Source organism: Octopus bimaculoides, chromosome 2 (genome assembly GCF_046866305.1).
Source record: "Octopus bimaculoides isolate indiv1 chromosome 2, ASM4686630v1, whole genome shotgun sequence".
NCBI lineage: Eukaryota > Metazoa > Mollusca > Cephalopoda > Octopoda > Octopodidae > Octopus > Octopus bimaculoides.
In genome coordinates, this window is record NC_142929.1 from 37,485,888 (window position 1) to 37,504,391 (window position 18,504).

The following is an 18,504-nucleotide window of genomic DNA, read 5'->3' on the forward strand; positions in this document are numbered from 1 at the left end:
AAAGACACATTAATTTAAGTGAACATCCATACTTTCTAACCTCTTTAGAAAAATGTTAAGCTGTACACTTCAGGCAAATTAAAACAAGTCTTTGATTCTCCTTTAAAGCTGCACAGTGAGTGTCAATCAAAAATCCTGAAATTTTGTTTGAAACAAAAATATCCAGAAGGAATGACTAGGTGCATAATTTGATTAGGATAAAGAAAAAAGTTATTAATTTGGACATGCATGCCTTTAACATGGTTCTCAGATTCACGAATGTGACAAGGTTGGCCTCATTGAACTACTGGTACCACTCATTTTTGCCAGTCGAGTGGACTGGAACAACATACTGCTGGGAATTGAACTCCTGACTTTATGTTCATGAGTCAAATATACTAATCACTAAGCCACTCACATTTCACTGCTTTTTAATACTTGCATTAAAGTAAACATGCATCTAGTTGTAGTTATTTCCTCTGTTAGCCTTAATATGTGCATCAACCCTATCTTCTAGATCTTGGTTTACCTCTATTCTGGGTATGATATACTACAAGTATTCAATGTTTTTTCTTTGTTTGTTTTTTATCCCTAGTATTCAACATCTATTTTCATCCTATAAACATATGTTATTTTTTTTTATTCTTCATTCTTAGCAGCTTGTGTTCTTATCCTCATTCCTTGTAACTTTTTATTTCACTTGAATTTAATTTACTTTTGAAATCTCTGGTATTCATTTTCCATATCCAGTACCCTCATCTTATCCAGATTTCAATTATGTTTTAAATATTTTCACACATTGCTTATTGTGTCTGCTATTGAAATAATTTTGTTGTGTATTTTAAAACTACTATTTAAAAACAATATTTCATTCCTATCTATTTTATTGAATTTCTATTTTAATATCTTCTCTTCACACTTGGGAATGCTTTTAAATGTGCTGTCTTTTTTCTCTTTAGTGTAACATACTAATAGTTTCACAGTCCTTTATTCAGTAACAACTTGTGCCATAGGCAATGCACCTTTGTAATTTCCTTTTGAAGCATTCAGTTTTTGTTTTGCTTTATTGTAAGCTACATTAGTTCTTCTGAAGTATTAATTTGTTTATATAATACTAGTTTGATGGTTTCCATATGGTTTTCGTCAAGATTGTATTTTTTATGTATTTTTCTTTGATGGATTCTGTTAACGAACATAACATAGGAGGCACTGAAAACTCTCAGATTCAGATACATTAATCTTTTATGTGTTGCAAGTCATCCATTGAAAAATAAATTGATAACTATAATAATGATAATGATGTCTTTGTGTCTCAGAGAGGAAATTTAATCCTGTCTTCTTGTCTTTTATATCATCACCTTACATTGTCACACAAATTTGTATAAATCTTTGCAGCATTAGTATTGTTTTTTTTTTTTTTTTAATTGGTGCTTATGTGAACAAGTGTGCTTCACCTCTACAACTAAGATGGTCACTCTTTATAAACATCTAAGTCTAATGACTTCTTAGGTACATCGTACATTTATAACAGTAAGGTAACATACCAAAAACCGAGGGGGTTTTCTTCAGGGTTAGTAAATGTCATGACCTGAACAGTTGCTGACCATTGTTTCTTAGTACAAGTATTTTCAACACTTGAGCACTATTTATAGAGCACCAACAACACTTTAGAGACTGCACCCATAAAAGAAGTCATTACATGGTACACTACATTGCTATATTTTATACTGTATCTATCTCTCTCTTTGTACAAGCATAATGTTATATACTTCACTCCACTTTCCTTTCCTGTAAAACTCCTTGCATATATCTTGATGAGAAAACTTTCAGAAATTTTAATTAATTATTCAATATTTTAAATTTACCATCTATCCATGAACAAAAAAAGCCTGTAGGTAGTCTTTGCTCCTAAATTATAAATAAAAACTCTAGTATACCAAAAAATATATGCATTTCATATTTTATGCATTCCATAAATAAAATAATTCAGAATCTCTAGATGTGTAATTTATTATTTAATAAAATAATTTCATACTTAAGGCCATGAGAAATGCTATTTTTCAAGACTCCACAAAGCAAGGTGTTGCAAACACATACCAAATTTATTATACACGTGTGCATACATATACATACAAAAACAAAAGTACAGACTTGGCTGTGTGGTTAAGAAGTTTGTTTCTTAACCACTTGATTTCATGTTCAGATCCACCATACAATTTGCTCTGCTTAGCTCACCAAGCCTTGTGAGTGGGTTTGGTAGTCAGAAACTGAAAGAAGTCCATCATACGTGTGTGTGTGTGTCTGTATGCATATGAAATGTGTGTGTTTCTCTTTGTTTTAACATTATGTGATAGTTGTAAATGAGCATTGTCATTATCTACAGGGTGTTCGAGTTAAATTTGAGGATTTTTTATTCAGGAACAGTTTGATGTATTGGTGAACAGGCAACAGTCTTGGAGAGCATAAAGATGAAACGTTCTAAAGTAAGAAAAAGTTAGCTGACATGAGGGACTGAAGCCATCTGAATATTGGAAAAGAGTTAGCTGTACCATGATGATTTGCATTGGGTATCAAAATGCTGACATCATGACTGCTGCTCTGTGTTCTATGAACACTGTAATTGCTGCAATGGAGTCTTCAAAGTCATGGTGAACAGGAAGGAAGCATTCTGAGCATGTAAGCATGCTGGAATCCATCCAGTAACTGCAGAACAAAGTAATGGTAGATCCAAACAAGGGGACCAGGCATTTTTGCATGAGAGTTGAATGTTGGAGTCACCACTATAAAGCTGGTTCTCAATGAGCACCTTCACTACCACTCATATAAGTGGCATAAGGGACAAATTCTGACAGCCATGAAGAATTGCTTAACAAAGGCAAAAAAGCTCCTGAACAACTGAGGCATTGTGTTGGGCTAGGAATGATCTGGTTCTACTCAGATGGAAAAGAACTTCTGCCAGGACCAGTTGCACAATACCTAGGACAACAGGTGGCTTGCCTACAATCTGTGTGCTGTCCCATGTATCATGGAAACCAAGTTCCCCGAAACTGTGATGGTTTTTGGGTGTATCTCCAATGAAGGTGATGTCATACCACATATCTGAACAGGGCCTTAGACTCAATTCAGACAGCTATGTGAAGCTGCTGAAGACTGTGGTCAAGCCTTGGCTGGAGAGGGTTACTACTGGAAGGTCATATGTGTGGCAGCAGGATTCACTTCCTCACCATACCTCCAGAAAGAGAAGTGGTTGTCAGAGAATTTCTATAATTTCACCAGCCTCAATTTCTGTTCTCCTAATTCCCTTGGTTGTATTCCCATGGATTACTCTGCATGGCACATGGTTGAGAAAGACACCAACTGCTCTGCCTGCAACACCAAAGCAAAGCTGGTGGCCAAGATCAAGGGAGTTTTTGAAGATCTTCAGTGAGAAATACATGCACAAAGTTCTGGAGCTGTCTTGAGGCCATGATGGAAGCTGAGGACAGCTACTTTGTGTAAACTGTTGTCTCCCAGCCATAATCTAGTTGATATTTTTTTGATTTCTTAAAATATTCTTTTTTTTTTTTTTTTTTATGCGAACTGTCAAATTTAGCTCAGACACTTTGTAAGTGGTATTATTTGTTTTCAGTCTTCTTTAGAAACATGTCTGACTATGGGATAGTATTACTTGACTTTGGGAACAGGCGAGGGTTAGTAACTGAAAGAGCATCCAACCATAGAAAAATCTGCCTTCCACGAATTCCATCTGAACTATGCATGGAAAAGTGAATGCTTAAACAACAATTCTAATTTGTTCATTCAATTAAGTTCCATTTTTCTATGCTAGAATTTGTTGACTGGGAGCTCATTTGAGGCAAACTTTTATAGTTGGATGCTCTTCTATCACCAAACCTTACCTGTTTTTCACGTGAGGGATTATTTTGAATTGTCAAGTCTTTGAAAATTCAACTCAACCTGTTGTAATGTCAACAGATAATGTAATATATCATATCACTGGTAGCAACAAGCAAGGACACAGGATGCCAGTATTCATGTCAACACACACACACACACACACACAATGAACTTTCTGCAGTTTCTGTCTGCCAAATTCACTTGTAACGCATTAGTCAGCCTAAGACTTTAATAGAAAGCACTTGCCCAAAGTTTCATGCAGTGGGCCTAAATCTGAAACCTTGCAGTTGCCAAACAAACATCTTAGCACCACAGCCAAGCCTTCACATGCATAAGTACATGCTTGTGCATGCTCACACACACACTAATACATATATATGTAACATTAAATTCAGATCAAAATAAGACTGCAAAACTGTAGTTAGAGAGGAAACATTTTAGTAATATCGGGACAATTAGGTACTAATGATATGGAAATCATATACTACTATAAAACTTAACAAAAAAACTGAAAATCCTTCTTGAAATGTCTTTTTAAGAAATTCATTAGACTTATTCTTTTTTCTAAAGGAATTCAAATATTAGAGGAGTACAAGTGTACTGTACAGTTTCTGTTCAATTGAAATAACTTTGATTTATTCTGGCAGACTTGCTTGAATGTTGGGGAAAATGCCTTGTGATAATCCTTCTGGGTTTTTACATTCCAAGTTCAGATCTTGCTGAAATTAACTTTGTCTTTCATCTTTGGGGCTCAATGAAATAAATACCAGTCACTTATTTTGGTTCATGTAATTGATCATTCCTCTCTTCTCAAAAATATTTCACTAGTACTGAAAGCTAATTCATAGATACAGTTTTAAGTATTTAAAATATAAGCTGTGTAGATTTTTTAAATTATCAAATCAGAATCTGAAATGTTTAGGCCTGATGAGATTTCTATTTTGTCTTAAGATTAATAAAATTGGTTCATAATATGCAAAGACTTAATAGAAAACAAAATTATAGAATATATAGCAATTGAGTAATTATAGTTCCAGAAATTTTAGTTCTTAAAATCATTACTTATGTTTTCTGTCTATCATTGTGGTTTATTGTAGAAGTTAATAACCAGACACATTTATATACTCATTGAAAGATATTTTAATACTTGCAAAGGAATAGTATTTTCTGTTGAAAATAAGTTTCCTCTTCAAAAGTCAAAAAATATAATAGAACTGGGTGACATATTTTGATAATTTTAACCAGTGTTCACCAGAACAAATGTTGAAATGTTCAACTAACTATTGAGATTTAGAAATACAATATTTTGTATGTTTTCTCTTCAGTCGAACCTATAATTGCATAAATTTGAAAATTGATCTCCAGGCAAATTTCTGTTTGGATAATTTAGAAATAATTTGAGAAATTTGATTTGAACAAAAATTTATCACAAAGTATCTTTTGGTTGAAGTAGATTGTAGATTCTTTACTGATGACCAAAATGATTAGTTGCAGGCTACATGGTACAATCACATGGTTCCAAATTCAAATCTCACTGCACACAGTCATGAGCAAAGGTTTCTTAGTATAACTTTGAGTTGACAAATGTTTTGTGAGTGAAATTTGGTAGATGAAAATTGTTATTTATTTATTATGATTGCATTGTGAAGAGTTATTTTAACCATTTGAGAATACTGCAATTTGTTACACTTATATTTATTTCTTAATAATATTGTCTATTACTATTAAGTGTCACAAAATTTCCATTGCATTTCTATAAACAAGTTACTGATACAATTGCACTACAATTGAAGAAAATCAGATACTAACCAAATTTTATAAGCCACTGGAGTTTTATTTCGATTATTCAAACATGGGAGTAGTTAATAATGTCTGTCTAATTACATATGGTCATTTGTGCTTTTGTGTTTGCCTGTATGTAGTTTTATAATGATGTCATTTAGTTTAAAGACAAAAGTATATTATTTTTATCTATTTATCATGATTCAAGCTATATATTAAATAAAGAGATTCTTTTTACTATAATGCAACTATTAACAATATTGATAAAACTACAATAATCAATCATTTTAAGAACGATTTAAAAGGTATTTTAATTATATCACCGTGTGACTGGTCCTCGTGCTGGTGGCACATAAAAGCACCCACTACACTCTCGGAGTGGTTGGCGTTAGGAAGGGCATCCAGCTGTAGAAACTCTGCCAGATCAGATTGGAGCCTGGTGCAGCCTTCTGGCTTGCCAGTCCTCAGTCAAATCATCCAACCCATGCTAGCATGGAAAGCGGACATTAAACGATGATGATGATGATCGTACTCTTAGTTAAACTTTTGTGAGGAGTAAACAAATAAAACATTTCATCAGAGAGACATATCAGCAATTGTCGAGTTGCCTAAACTGTAATGGGCTTTTTTGAGCCAAAGCTGCCAAAGTTGAATGCATAGTAACTGTTGTTCATCATGCTGTGAACACCATTGAAACTGGTGGCTGTTTTAACCATCCTCAGTCAAAGTAGTTGTGAAAATTTACTGAAAGAATGAACTGATAGATTCACCATTTGTTAATGAAGAACAGGAAAATGACAGCTTTACCTAGAAATCTTGGTGAAAACTATGCCACTATATGCTTGTAAAGCATTCCACAAGAGTAATGAAAGAACACATCAAAAGTAAGAAAATTCCAGTGTTGTTGTGTCTAAATCATATTGGAAAACTCATGAAACATTTTCAACTAAGGAAATCAAGTGAATTTTATGTTTACCTAACAAAAAAAAAGACAAGAAACAAAAGGAAGAAAAAAATTTCTGGTAAATGTGAATTGTGTTTTGTGAAATTTTTTAAGACCTGACTAAATATTCATGCCATATGATTTTATTATTTTCAGTATTTAATGCACTCATACCATTTTGTATAAATAAATTATATGCTTTAAAAGTTCTTAAAAAGACTATAACATACCATTATAAAGTAGCTTCCCTTGTTTGTGCTATTATGATTCAGTTTCACATTGAGGCTATCCATCAGTTTGTAACAAACAATATGTTTTGTTTAATGGTGAATAACACCTGAGATAGATAAACTAGTCTTAACTTATGTCAATTTATTCACCATTTCACTATGGAAAGTTCCTCCACCTTGAATGTTTGGGTGTTGACCCGATGATACACTTGTTGCTAAATAGTGTCTACACTGGCAGAAAATGCTTCAAAATTTTATTGCAACACTACAGGTTGAAGGATAAAATATCAACAAGCTGAATTTTTTTAATCAATTATTTATCATCATAGTTATTTGAATACATTACTGATGTGACTCTCTCTGATGCCACTGTAAATGCTTTGCAGGCTGTATATGTCAAACCAAAGAATGTAGTAATGCACAACATGTTTTGACTACTCATTGATAAGAATTTAATGAACCAGAGGCTAGTATTTGCAAATATTAAGTTTCATAGCAAAAGATTGTAACTTCAAGGTCGTACCTGCTGAGTAATAAAGGGATCACTTTAGAAGAGACCCTTTATTAATGACCTTTCTTCCTCACAAATATGACAATGTTTACTTGATGACCAAAAATCATCATCATCATTGTTTAACATCCGCTTTCCATGCTGGCATAAATTGGACGGTTTGCCTGAGAACTGGCAAGCCAGGAGGCTGCACCAGGCTCCAATCTGATTTGGCAAGGTTTCTACAACTGGATATGCCCTTCCTAACACCAATCACTCCAAGAATGTAGTGGGTGCTTTTACATGCCACTGGCATGGGAGCCAGTCAGGCAGCACTGGCATTGGCCACACTCAAATGGTGCTTTTTATGTGCCACTGGCACGGATGCCAGTCAGGTAGCACTGGCATCAGTCACACTCAAATGGTGCTTTTTACGTGCCACTGGAAATGGTTGAAAAACACTCTGCATATTTTGTACATTCTCTTTCAATTAATGTAGATATAGTTGTTCTGGGCTGGGGTGGGGGTGGGGAACTCTGCAGGAAAATGCTACTCATATACTTCTAGATCATTCTTCAACAGTTGCAACAATGTTTCATGTGTGGGTTAAAGAGATATTTCCAATTAAAATACATTAGTAAGAAGGTACATTACAGCTAATCTCCTCAATCTACATCTTCAAGAGTATCCACAATAGTTGCACTTTCTGCTGCTTCAACTCACTATTTGTCATGTGCTGTCGTGGACAGGTGAATAAATGGAAGACAAGCCAAGGCATTAGTGGTGGACACAGGAAACTCAGAAAGCTTCCTGAACAAGGAGCTAGTAAACAGACACAAATAGAAAGAAAATCCAACAAATTTTTTTTATTAGGCACCAAAATTATCAATTTCGTTGGTTTAGAAATTGTTGCCATTTAACTATACCAGCAAAACATTACACTATACTCCAGTTTCCTTTTGTTATAGTCTTATTTTACCTATACCATAAATACTAAAATATTAAGTCATTTCTCAGATAACATTCCTCAATTGTCCTTGTTTAACAAGGCAATTATTTTAAACATTCTGAGATATGTTGCTTCAGCTTTAACATAAACTTTCTAATATTATATATTGGGTTTGAAATCAGTTGTATTGAGAATGAAATATTTGCATTTTGCAACTTGTGCTTCTAACCAATTACTACTGTCCAAGTTGGGTTTAGTTGCATAGAGAGGAAGCAAATTATTTTTGATTTAAGTAAACATTGTGAAAGAAAGATCTTTGTTGTTTGTGTCTGAAGTAGATCAAGACTTTCTAAAATCTATTGGCAGAGCTTTCGATATTTTTGGACCATTATTTTCCATGCACTTTTTCCTATAACCATTGCTCACAATCAATTTTTACTAGAAAATCATTATTCAATTATCTCCTTGTTTGTCTGATATAAAAGAACTGAAATCATTGAATTCTTTTCATAGATGACGATTAAGTCTCTGAAATGCATGCACTTCATTTATGTGTTTCCCACTTAGAACAAATATGACATCATTAGATGCTTTTATTGGACTACATTTTACATTAAAAGATTAATCTATATTTTTTCAACACTACTTCTGCTAGGTATTTAAAAGTTATCTTAACAGCTTATCTAATTATTGCAGTATCTCGTACTTTTTCAGTTGAACTAAGTATTACTTTCATATACTTTCATATCCATCTATTTCATCTAACATTTATTTAAGTTTCTGTAGATTAAGACCAATCTGTTACTTGCCATACAGTTTTGATCAACTGTATTTCTTATAAATTTATTTAGCAAACTTGTCAAGTCTAAAATGTTGAATGAACTAAGTGACTTCACTAACAAGGACTCCACAAGAGTTTTCATTTCTTAATTTTTTTTCTTTTTCATGTTTCCCGTATTCTTTTATTATTTGGTATAATAAGAAAATATCTATACTAAAAGTATATTTCATTTTAAAGCTTTTAACTATCATTGTAACAATGAATCTGTCTTGTCATACATAAAATTAAGATCATAATTATTCTTTGGTAGAGCCACCAATAATTAACTATATAGCTGTTACTTTAATTCTTACCTTTTGGTACAAGGCATGTGATATCAGGATAAATAGTTACTCGAGCAATTGTGTTTCCTTTCTTTTCAGTGTGCCAATTAAATATTTGATTTTTTTCCCCCTCTTTTGATGATTACTTGAAAACTATAATCAACTATTATCCAATTGTATATGAGTCCAAATTTGGTTTGGGGATTTCCTAACACAGATAACCTTGTTACAACTAAACTCCCAAATTCTGTTGAATCATTTGCAATTACTACATTCTATTTTAATTGAACTGACAAAAAAAGAATAAATTATGCAACAAAATGTGCTAGAAAATTTAGTGACAATAAATTTGTATGTAGCTGGAATTTTGGAGAAAATCCTTTTAAGCAGGATATTTACACATGATCTGGTTTTGTTCTCCTACAACAACACCCTACTTAGCATCACTGTTAATTATGCCCACTCCTACACTCATGACACAGCTCTTCTTTCTTCATTAACCTTCTGCTCCCTAGTATCTCTCACATGCAGCCTACTCAAGTCACACCAGTGGTTTCCATGAATGGAATTATGCCTACTCTTACACACATGGCATGACTCTTCTTTCCTCATTAACCTTCTCCCTAATATCTCCCATATGCAACCTAGTCATGTCACACCATGGTTTCCATGAATAGATATTTTGAAAATATCCAATTTAGTCAGCCAACGCCATCTTCTTCAACAGTGCAAAATACAATCACTACACAAGTAAAATTATCATAGACCTCATTGTAAATGGAAATCTCTCTTAGCAAAGACTACTTTGCAAAGACTGTCTTTCCTTGTCGGAACCAGAAACTATTTCAGCCCTCAACAGCTACCAATCCTCAACAAAGCTCATGTGACTATTGCCTCCTATATCTGAAATAGTGCTGTTACTACAAACTCAGAGTGTATTCAAAGAAAAGTCACTCAACTTATTGGTGTTGAGCTACAAACACTAGAACGTCTGACCCACAGAAATGATAGCTCCTCTAGCTTGCTTTTCTACTGCTACTACAATGGCCTCTCTCCTTGAGCTGGCTGGTCTCATGTCATCCACATTGTATCCACCTTCCACCCCTAGGTACTGCATGAACCATTATTTCCCATCTTTTCTTCATTAAGTCAGCACACTTGAATTCCTTCTCTGCATATTTTTCCTACAGTCTCCAACTTGCAAATATCCAAGAGGAACATTAGCTGCATCAATGTCATCAATCTCATAGGGCCTACAAAACCCATTGACAAAGCTCCTTCTCTCAGCCAATCCACTAGCATATTCAAAAATAATAATTTACATCTTAAACTTTTTTTTGTTATTTGAATGCACAACACCTATGCTTTTTAAAGGCTGGAATCTCATAAATCAACTGTAACCTCTTAGAAAATGTGTTATTTATCGCCTCCCTAACTTAGAAATAATTATTATTTCAAGTAAGCATTGTTATTATTAAATAAACAACTTACAAAAATGTTTCTATTAGTTTGTTATATATTTCATCTGTTATCAAATAAATATATCAGCTTCTTGTAATTTATTGTTTTTTAAGTTGGCTTTATGGTACACATTTGTAAACGTAAACCTCACCCCTATTTTCTTAGTAGTCAGTTTATATTTCTGAAACTTAATTCAATAACTAATTAAATTGTCAGGCAAACATTATAAATAATAAAATGATTTTCAAATTACAATTTAAACATCCAGCAGCATTTACTTCAGTTTTAATACTCTTGCGCAGTCTATGGTCTAATTAAGACCAATCTAACAATTTAAAGTTCATCAATGAAACTTTAGTCCCATGAGAGATTTTATTTTTGTTTTTGTTTTATTTTATTACTGTAAGAAGATTTTGTTAAATTCCTATCTTAGCTACCAAATTAGATTAATCCGGGAATGAATATGCACATGTGTGTGCATGAATAGTGTGTTTGAGCATAAGTATTTGGTTTATAAATGTATGTCTTTATGTATACATAACAGAATGAGTGCAAGAAACATTGTGTGTGTGAGAGAGAGAGAGAGAGAGAGAGAGAGAGAGAAAGAGAGCTAGCAAGAAAAGAGTACTGTGTAAAATATGCATATTCTTGTCTATTTTTTGCTTTTAGTCTTTAAACAATATATCTATATACTTTCCAAAAGCTGGAAAATAACATTGAGATGATTTTTTTTTTCTATTTGGAATTGCATCGTTTAATTATTGTTGTTTTCCCCTCTTCCATAAAGCAGGTGAAAACTGTTTTAATTTGTTTTCCACAACACTAATAATGTTATGGATCATCAATATTATCACTTGCCATTTTCTGGTATTGCTTCTCTTATCACTTGCTATTTCTACACAACTCAATAGTTAATTGTTGTAAAATGTTTGCTGTATTTACATTTTATACCTTACTTTAAAATAACTTCCTTGTAATGATAATTTCTGCCCTCCTTCACTGTGCTCTATCTTTCTCTCACATTATGATCTCTCTCTCTCTCTCTCTCTCTCTCTCTCTCTCTCCCTCTCTCTCTACTGTTGTCAGCTGCTAGAAGTTGTAAAAACATGAGTCTATGTAAGATGGTGAATGATGAAGAAAGTTCTGAAGGTGTGTTGTTCAGCTGTTTGTGTGCAGTATCAGGTATCTGGATGGTGGCAGGAAGAGTTTAGTAACAGTTGCAGTTTTCTTTGAAGGAGGGCCCACTCAAAAAGAAAGAGAGAGAGAGAGTGGTGCTGGCACACTACTAGCTTTCGTTGAAGTTTGGGGAAAGTTGGGTAATACAGTTGGTGGGTGGGGGTTAGCTTGCTACTTATGTCATTATCAGCTTTCTACTATATACTTCTCCAACCAAAGATCTACCTCTGTCTGCAATAGTCATGTGTAGCTGTCAACATGGCGTTGTGTTTTACCTGCTGTAAGATATGTCCAACCATCTAAACAGATGGTACGTTATGGAAATTATTATGGATTATGGAGTAATTGTCCATTTCAATAGCCTTGCTGCATCTCATCATCCTTGTCTGCTATTATACACAATGAAAATGCTTATTTTAAACAGTTTCTTAAAAATAATGTGAATGTATGACAGCAACTCAAAAGTATTTCTAAGTTTTGCTTGTCCACTGTTTATATTATTGTCATCACTTTGTACATTTCTTGCTAAAGCTTTGCTTTCTATTTGAAGAAAAACATTCACCTTAAAACAGTACATTGTGCTATCATCAGTGACACTTTTGATCTGCTAAAGTTTTTTTTAAAAATATAAACCAAACTTTTTCTCATGGATCTACTGTATGTCATTTCAGCACAAGCACAAAGTTTATTCATCTAATGAAGATAACTAAGAGAGTCAAGAATTCCTTTGGATATATACATGCTTTGAGAAATCTATTCTTTCGTATATCACCTGTCATCATTTAACTCTAAGAACTTTCGGGATCTTTTTCAAAGAGGATAATTCTTTGAAAATATTTTCGTCACTTAAAAAGTTATCTTCTCGCTGCATTTAAAATGGAACATCATTCTGATTGCTTTAATTGTAGAAAACCTTCCATTTTAATTAAGATTTACTCAATTTGTTTTTGTTTTTGAATAGCCAGTTACTATTGTCAGACAGTATCTTTGGTTCAGCGTCCATATGTTATTGAGGTTACCTTTTTTACTTGTTGCTACAGTCCAGTGATTTTTTCTGTTTCGAAAGAAGAATTTGACCATACAATATGTTTTCCACAAGATGCTGCTGTATTTTCTTTGCACATTTGAATGGAACCAGCAAACTCTGTTGGATTAACTTTCCACAACCATCATACCAACTTCCTTACTCAACAAGTTTGAAAACTTAAAACTTTTGGATGTTCCCAATTATTGAAACTTCTGCAGCAGTGTTAGTGTTCCTCTCTGTCATGGCTGATGATTTGGTGACACTGGTGGCAGCCCTCACTGTCCTCATATCCCTAGCCATCCTCTGCTTCATTGCTGCAGCACTTGTTTTTGGCATGTGGCTACTGAAAAACGTAAATAATTCTTCACTATCATTTCTTTTAAAATATTTCATAAGTTTAATTGCTATTCTCTAAAGGAAAGAGCATAAATTGTATTAATTTTTTTTTTTTAACTAAATTTAAAAGAGTTTTATATTTACTTATAATTATCAAATAGCTAATGTTTAATGGTCATTATAATTTACTTCTTACAGAATATATAATTTCTTAAAGCAAAAGATTGGAATTCTCCTGTTACTGTAACAATTAGTTTTGAATTTCTAAAATCAAAATATTAAGCTTTTATGATTACTTTAATTGTTTTGTTTCCCTAACTAAATTTACTACTTAATTTTAACTTGATTCAGATATTATTAAAATATATATTTCCTGTTTCTTTCTTATTGAAATTATCTATTTTCAAAAGTAACATTCTAATTTCCAATATTTTCTCAAATTTTTACATTTTTCATAACTTTGTTTATTCTTCTGATTTCACCAAACTTCATCAAGAAAACAATAGGAAAATGTTTTGAAATGGTGAAATGCATTTGTTTTATTTAGTTTTTAAATATTAAATTATTTTGTTAAATGGGAAATTATGAATCTACTTCCTTTCTTTGATATTGTAGCTATTACATTGTTAATAATGCAAGCTGAAAGTTAATTTTAAGAGTAATATTCCTAGAAATAAATTTATTTCTATATACAAACAGAGATTTTCTTTCATCTGTTGTCTCATTTATTATATGAACACACATAAAACACATACATACACACTTATTACCTAAATATACAATTATAGATGTGTGTTATAAATATGTGTTTGAACATATATTACTGTAAAATAATATTCATTGTCTGTTTCTCTTCCAAATCCTACCTGTTATACAAAGTTGTTAAATTGTCATTAAAATTTAAATGCTTAAATCAGAACTATTTATCTCTGTTTTTACCATTTGTTATCTTAAGATATAAATTAAGTGCTAAAAACAATATTCTAAAGTATTGATATAAGGAATGAGTTAGAATGGTGAGTGTGTGTATGTGCACATGCATGTGTGTGTTTATATAATGTTGTAAACACACATATAAAGTATACCCAGCCTACTCAGCTAGTATTGTTAATTAATATGGTGTATTCTTTGTCATAGGGTTATACATACAATATATTCAGATGATCCAAATAGAATTAATAATTTTACTTTCAGATTATATCATCATATTGTTTTCCTTCATGTAGATAAAAACAACTTGTCAGTGGATCATCAGTTGAAGTTACAATAAATTTTCCCTTTCTTTATTAGTGATATCCCATGTAGGTGCCACATAAAAAAGCATCCATGCTGGTACCACATAAGCACCTGTACTTTTTACAAGGCACCACATAAAAAGCATCCATGCTGGCACCATGTAAAAAGCTCCCATGCTGGTGCCTCATGAAAAGCACCTAGTACACTCTGTAGAGTGGTTGGCATTAGGAAGGGTATCTCACCATAGAAATCATGCCAAAACAGACGAGTGGAGCCTGGTGCAGCTCTCCAGTCCAGCCTGCCAACTCCTGTCAAACCATCTGACCTGTGTGAACATGGAAAAGAGACATTAGATAATGGTGATGATAATACAAACAATTCAGAATACACACCAAGAGCTGACTTTATCATTCATCCTACTAGACTCAATAAAACATTTAAAATAATGAGAATGAGTTTATTGCATACAGTGCTCAGAAAACAGCAGTAAGCCAAGTAAAGAAAAAGAGCAATTACATCCAAAAGTGCATGCATTAGCATGCAGGATATTAAAGCGTAAAGTAAAGGGAACAGTAAAAGAGCTATATAAAGGTTCACAGGCACATCAGGAGTAGTGTTGGCAAATTTTGGAAAGCACGGAACTTTTAAGGAATGCAGTGTCCTGACAGTTAAGTAATGAGGGTTGTTCCATGCTTTGATAGTTCTGTAATTATGAGCATGAAAAACTTCACAATATATTGTTGTTGTTTACCTTTTACATTACAATCAGAATCTTACAGTGAAATCATGATACATACAAGTCACTCTTAATTTCTTTGCAGCTTTCCAGTTAGTTAACTTTGATTCGTAATATTTATGCTATGTATGCTGAAAGTGTTTTCTCCTTTACAATAACATTTGGTCGCTGCTTATTTCATCGGCATGATCCATATAATGTTTATTGTTTGTAGGGTATAAATTGTATGTTTTTTAGCATAAATGATGAGCCTGAACATATGCTTGCACAAACATGAATACAAAATGCACATTTCAAAATGTTTAATATTTTCAATGTTTTTTTCTTTTTTCACGTTTGTTCAACTGAAACTCCATTTTGTTGAAGCAAATGAAATTTGTTCTCATGAACACTTAGAATATTTTGATCCCTCAGTCAGCTTCAACATTATATAAATTCTTCATTATTGGTTGTTTCTGTTATTTCTGTTCATCGTTTTCCTTGGGCCTGTATACTCAGAGATGAAACTTGAAATTAAATTTTCAAAATTTGTTTCACTTTCATCACTTTTACTAGGTGGGTCATTTCATCTTCTATATTTGTGCATCATGATTTTACATGTATTTTTTTTTCTATTTTTGCATGGCTTATTTAAAATCAGTGATATATTTTTCATCTGTCAAACAGCGTAAATTAAGACATTTTCTGTTGTTACCAGTAGAATGTATGTAGAAAGGAAATAGTAGGTCTCAAAAAAATGCTAAAGGTTGATAATTAAAATTAGTGATCAACCAGAAGAAATGAAAGCTAGGACTGGCTTTCTAAAGTGAAAATTATTACCACCAATTTCAGACAGAAAAGAGAAACAGGGTTACTGACAGTCTTTAAATCATGTATCTATAGCTTACTAGATGACCACATTATTACCTCCACCTTAGCGAAGGCAGAGCTATTGTTTTCAGTCATGTTTGTTTGTTTGTCCGTGGACAAGATATCTCAAGAACCGCTGGATAGATTCAGATGAAACTTTCAGGGATGTTTGGCCTTGTGGCTGGCACGAACTGATTAGATTTTGGGATCAATCTGGTACTGGACAAGGATTCTGGATTATTTTTCCGTTTTTTTTTTTTTTTTACTTAATTTTTGAGAGTGGTCAGGTTCAATTTTAGTATTCTCGTTTTTGAATGCAGTCGAGTTTATTTCAGATATTCTCATTTTAAAAATCATCTCTGGCTAATTGTTGAGACGAATTTGGTGTTGCCTTGGCAGAGGTTTGTGCTCTCTGAGTGATGTAAATACTCTGTGGTGTAATTGGTTATGAGGTAACTTGGCAAGTACTGCTACATGGTTCAAACACCAATAGTGGGCCAGTTTTACTTTTCTTTCTCAAATGTATTCCTATTTTTTACATTAAACTCTAAATAGTTAATTTCAGGATTGACTCTAGAGTGTTGGGAAAGAAGAAAGGAGACAGTAGAAACAAGACTTAAAGCGTTTTATCCAATGTTTACCCTTTCACTTATAAATTAGCTTTTATCATCATCGTCGTTGTCATTTAACATCTTTTTTTTCCATGCTGGCATGGGTTAGATGATTTAGCAGGGGCTGGCTTAGCAGAAGACTGCACCAGGTTTCACTGTCTGTTTTGGCAGAGTGTTTACAGCTGGATGCCCTTCCTAACAGCAACCACCATACGGTTTTAACTATATTAATATAGAAATAACTCTTTTGTTATCTCTTCAATGTTTTATTTAGATCAAGCTGAAACAATGTGTATCAAACAAAAATTAATATTTTAATGTAGGACCCATCAGAAGCAGTTTAATGACTCTCGTGATCATTTAAGGAATTAAGTAATCAATAAACATGAAATCATGTTAATTATCTTAAATTTCTTATATAATTGAATTAATAATTGGCATGAAAATACTCTGACTTTTTAATAGTAATTAAAATGTTGCTAGTTTTTTGGGGTTTTTTTTACATATACACACACACACATGAACACTTTGTTGTTTTATCTTCTACTGTTGGAAATGCTATGAATGCACTACCTCAGGATTTCTTAGTGGTTAATTCCCTTCCGTCCTTGTCTCTAATTCATGCGGTCAGAATAAAAGTAATATTTTTGGTATGATATGTTGTTGATTATCATTACCACTATCATCGTCATCTTCATCATCATCATCATCAAACAAAGCCCACCTGCTATCTATCATATGCTAAATATTTGGCAAAGAAACAAGATTGAAGCTATTACAGAAAATTATTCTGATTCGTCTTTACCTCATATTTTGTATTTATATTGCCAGTAGTGAGTTGTGGTAGTTTGGTGGTACTTCATTATCACTCTATTGTTAAAAAGTTAAAATAGTTTTTCTTTATAACAACCAGCATATTTAGAATCTTTCTTACATTTTATCAATCTGTTTCCATTTGGGTGCTGCTGTTCATTTGCAGTTATGAGGCTGTTAAGGGTTATGCCTTGCACTAACTGCTCACTTACAAAGCTCTCTGTCTACTCTTTACAAAGCTAATTATTTGTTGATGTGTCATCAGTATTAAGTTTGTTGTCGAGGAGGGTGGTATATGTGTGTTCTAATGTTGATTTTGTATTACTGTAATACGTCCTATTTAAGCAAAGCTTACAATGCTTACTTGTAAAACTTGTGTAGAATATATCTTTTTAACTCTCAAAATTATTTTTACCTATTATTTCTGTGTGTGTGTGTGTTTAAGAGCAAAATATAGGGAGGGACTATTGAAGAAAAAGATTTTCATTTCTATAGTCTTGTATAATAGCATTCTGTAATATCAAAATACTGTCTTGAAGTTAAAAGTGAAAATAGCTGAATTGTGCTTAATGAGAAGATTGTTCGAAGTAGGAAAGGAATATTTCTTTTAGTAGACAAGGGCTACTCAGTACTGGAGTGTAGATAAGACATGATAAAAAAGAAACAATTAAAAACTTGTATATATTGAGCTAAATTGTAGTACACTCATCATTTGCGTAATTTGATTTGTTTCATATATTTTTTAAATAAAGAGTTAGGATCATTAATTTAAAAAATTATTTCAGCATAAAAGACTGGATATTGCTGTGAAAATATTAATTTAATGCAATTTGTATTTCATTGTATGATTTGATTGAAATCAAACAAACGAAAAAGAGTTATACTTTA

General features: G+C 32.7%; 1 protein-coding gene and 1 long non-coding RNA gene across 14 annotated transcripts in view; one reads left to right on the top strand and one right to left on the bottom strand.

Moving 5' to 3' along the window:
• Positions 1-18,504, top strand: part of LOC106873450 (dystrophin) — a 712,951-nt gene that overhangs the window by 389,464 nt on the left and 304,983 nt on the right. The gene's annotated exons all lie outside the window — the stretch shown is intronic.
• The window catches only part of LOC128250700 (uncharacterized), a 99,110-nt gene continuing 92,252 nt past the window's right edge, over positions 11,647-18,504 (bottom strand). The window contains exons 3-4 of the long non-coding RNA XR_008266701.2: positions 14,850-14,932; positions 11,647-13,378 (exon numbers count right to left, since the gene is read on the bottom strand). This is a non-coding gene — a long non-coding RNA (uncharacterized LOC128250700). The remainder of the gene's footprint in view (positions 13,379-14,849; positions 14,933-18,504) is intronic.